This window comes from Papilio polytes, unplaced genomic scaffold (genome assembly GCF_000836215.1).
Source record: "Papilio polytes unplaced genomic scaffold, Ppol_1.0 DF823901.1, whole genome shotgun sequence".
NCBI classification, from domain to species: domain Eukaryota; kingdom Metazoa; phylum Arthropoda; class Insecta; order Lepidoptera; family Papilionidae; genus Papilio; species Papilio polytes.
The window spans coordinates 1,564,307-1,568,748 of NW_013525303.1; the positions used below are offsets into that span (position 1 = coordinate 1,564,307).

A 4,442-nucleotide genomic window follows, 5' to 3' on the forward strand; every position below is an offset into this window, starting at 1 on the left:
GTCTTATCTTCACTCGAGTGGCATTCGAGTGAGAATGTTACGAGTACCGAGTGACTCGAGTGAAAAAAAATCACTCGAGTCCCATCACTAACCTATTGAACATGCGCCACTCGCGCTTTACGTCACGTGGTCTCAAACAAGACGCCTTGCTATTGGTCCTTAGAATAATGATGACCAATATCAACCAATGAAAATGCAGTATTTCATTCAATTTTTCCAACGAAAACAAACAATTCTGGGCAATCGTTAAAATCGATGTTAGGACGTTTTTTCTTAATCGATAAAACTTTGGCATATATTCCATAATAGCTTTTTCCCGCGACTCCGTCCGCGTGAAATTAAAAAAAAAAACAAATGTATAGCCTATGTGTTCTTCCAGACCAGACTATCCTCTACATCTATGCCAAATGTCACCGAAATTTTTTCAGCCGTTTAGGCTACAAACTCTAACAAACATCCATCCATGTAAACTTTCGCATTTATAATGTTACTGATATAAATACTAAACTCATAATAAGCCATCGTTAAACTAGAAATAATAACAACCCAAAAAGGTACAACGTTACTAAGACTTTTTTTATATCCAATTTCTCGACAATATTCAATAATCCCACAACCATCTTCATATAATCGAGTATCTTTTGTAGGGGTTTGATTTTTGCAGAAAAATAATAAATTTGTTTTATTAACCAATCAATGAGGTGCATAATGAGTATAAGATACCTTTCCCCTTTTTTGTTGGGTGGCGTCGACAACTTACACACTTTAGTTTTTTTTAATTATAAACAGCTGTTATGTAATTAAATGCACTCGTAACCTTCCTGTTAGGTGTAGGAAGAAGTATGAATGGGAACAAGGTGGCGAGCTATTAGATGGAATAATAATACGAGACTTTTTTTTATTCATTTATTAATAAACTAACTTTACAAATTTAATAATAGCAGAACAATAATAATCCTTATTTCTTTTCATTCATAATAATATGATAATAATTCACCATGACTCATCGTAATTTATGAATATAATTATATGATTTAAAAAATAATGTAGAACGACAGAGAAAGCAACTTACAGAAAATAATGCACAATAAAAATGGGGTGGTAGACGAACTTCCAATATTTGCAACAACATTTTTAGTCGTTCGCGTTTGCAACCCCCCACCCGGGGGAGGGGGGCGCCCTTTCCGATTTAAACTCTACTAGAAAAAATATTACAATAACATAAAGTTAATTTTTTATTGTATCAATTCTTTTATTTACTATTTCTCCATCTCTATGTACAAGTTATATCATGTTTACATACCAAAACTATATGCTATCTGTGTTGTGTAACCCCTATATACTATATTTATAGTGTTTTAAAACTATTTGTATTTTCTCTTTTATAATTATGTATAATTGTATATAATAGATAATTCATCGGCATAAATTACTATCAATTAGTCGAAAATTAAAAACAAAACAAACTAAAAAAAAATGATTACTATACACCCAATATACAGAGCTAGTTTTGAGAGTCCATTTTCTATTTTTACATGGTACAAGTAGTTCATTTATATATTTATAGTACAAGGCTTCGTATTCCTACGGAGGGGTCGGTTTGCGGCGACCGCCGCTGGCGCTACTGTCGCCGATACGTATGTACAAGGTAAAATCACCGACTGCACCCCCATCAAAATTCATCCAAAAAGAAAATCTTAACACATAACATATATTAAATTTCCCCATCTATACATAAAAATTTACAAGAGATTGTACATCGGCCGTACCGATTATTCTCTTAAACTAATAATTTAAAACGATTAAAAAAAACAAGGCTTTCTTTTTTTGTTACGCAGTTCGTGTTACACCGCCCGACGCCGGCGGCTGGCCATCGCTCCACTAGTATATTACTAATATTATTCAACAAACACAGAAGACCCACAGCTCCCGCGGCACATTATAGGGCACTATCAGGCGATGTGATTTTTTATAAAATATTATATACTATATCAATACTACGTACATACTAAACATTTTGTATCACTGTTCCACCCTAGCGGATTATCTGAAGTAGGAAATATAAGGACAAAGTTGTAAGTGGATAGACAACTGTGAAAATCCATAGCCACACTTGAAAACATTGCTATCTCTACTTTTCCAAAGGGAATGACAGAGATAACAATATCAAGTGTATAGCATGGAAACTTATCAGATTATTCCAGACAGACCGGAGCGTAGAATACAATACATTTTTTTTATTTCAAACAAATTTGACCTTCATTGAAACAAGGTTTAATTTGACTTTTTACGTTTTCTCATGATAAAAGACGTGGCAATTAAAATAAAACCTTGTTTCAATTCAATAAAGCTGAAATTTATTTGAGACAAAAAACATTCTATTCTATGCTCCGGTCTGCCTGAATAGACCCTTAGGATATAGGTATGGGATGAATAGAGTGTTCTTAAGGCAATCGTTACTATAAACCGTTTCGTATAAAAGTAATTAAAGTCACATCCACGTATTATTGCTTTGGATCTTATCCTCTCAGACATTAGGAACCGCAAAAAAACATGCAAAAATATTTCTATCTTGCTCACCGCTTAGACACACGCTACACTATGAACACGTACAAAATTTTATTATTCAGCGAAACAAATTGCAAGGTTCAATTTTGATACATTCATCTATCGCAATACGCGAACAAATAAGTACCCTAAAGTGAACATTACTCACACATGATTCCATAAGAATCGAAAAATATATTTAATCTATGCATTACTATAAGTGACTGTATATCAAAATATTGTGATAATAAATACTAGCAACTACAAAAGAAAAAGAAAACAATTTTTCTTTTTAAATTCCAATCAAATATGTACAGTGCAAAAGAAATGCTGGCATATTACAAGGATCACTGGGTTAAAATGATTCAATACATTTTAAAACGATTTTAAAAATATTTAAATAGTCAACAATTAAAGGGCAGATTTTAATATCGAGAAATAAAACGGGGGCGTCAAAGCAAAAAGTTTAGTATACTGGAAGCCCAAACAGATGATCTGTTGAAACACTCAGTCACGTTTATTATCATTTCACTATGAAATTATTCATGTTTCGTGTCATATTAAAATTACAATTATTGGTCGTGAATTCCTTAAATATAAAAACACTAATGTTACATCGTAATAGCGGCGAATGCGTTAAACGGGAAGCCGCCATCTTGGAACGAGCGTCACTCTTTTTTCAAATTTCGAATCAATAAATATAAAAAACAATAACGTATCCAAGATGGCGGACTCTCGTAAACACGAATATACTACACGCGGTTCACGTCACCGATCACGAAATTACATGTTACGTGCAAAAACGTATGAAAATATCTTTTAAAACTTTATGCATTTATTTTTATATCTCTCGGGTTTTTATCCTATTATAACAATGTGCCTACAGTCGAGTGCTTTTTTGTACAATAATGAAAGATTTCTTCCTAGTCGCTATACTAAGGCTCCCACGGTCGACCCAAGCTCATCCGATGAATTCAGCCCAATGGTGGTAAAAAAATACGCCGACGACCTTAAAAATACTCAATAGAGAAAAGTAACTTACATTTAAATGAAAACTAGTGCTCTATAGTGAAATGGTAACATTTGTTCACTAGTTAAAAAAATAATATAAGCGGTTGAAGTTTTTGTGATGTCAGGAACGGGGCAACTGTTAACACTTCGTACCATCGAATGGCCACCATCACTTCCCCGCGCTAACCACGCGCAACCACAACACAACACAACATTAAACTTTCACCGTCACATCTCTGCCATTTATATTGCACAAACTATCCAAATCGTTGAGATTCATCAAATCCGAAAAGCCAACAAATTATTTTTTTTAGATACACACCACATATAAAAATTTGACACACACATTAATATTGATTAATTTCACTTTGACAGTTTGTTGATGTAGGCAATAGTTTTTGTTTAATTTGTCTGTGAGATGTCAACAGTTGTAGAGCCAGTTGTGTATGAAGCAGGGGTGGGGGCGGTGGGGGCGCAGCGGGCAGGGTCAGTCTAGCGGCAGCGGGTACAGGAGCGCGAGCGGCAGCGGGAGCGGGGCTTGCGGCGGCGCGGGGCGGGGCTCCGCGCGCCGCCGACGTCACTTCCCGTCGCGGGAGGCGCGCCGTCGCCTCACCGCGCCCGCGGTTGCGCCAGGACTTTCGCCCACTGAAAATATATAAAATTCTGTAAAATTCAATATTTCTACCTCTGGTGGATAAGTGTCATACAATCATACTAATACATATCGTAAATTCGATAGTTTAGATGGATGGATGTTCGAGTTTGTAGTCTAAACAGCTGAACCGATTTCGATCAATATTTGGTACGGATATAAAGAATAGTGTAAAGAAACACACAGGTTACTCACTTTTGTTTTTTTTTTAATTCCAAGCGGACGGAGTCGC

At 35.4% G+C, this 4,442-nt stretch overlaps 1 protein-coding gene across 1 annotated transcript in view; it reads right to left on the reverse strand.

Annotated features, from left to right (window-relative positions):
• The window catches only part of LOC106102816, a 24,759-nt gene that overhangs the window by 1,811 nt on the left and 18,506 nt on the right, over nucleotides 1–4,442 (reverse strand). The window lies entirely within an intron of this gene.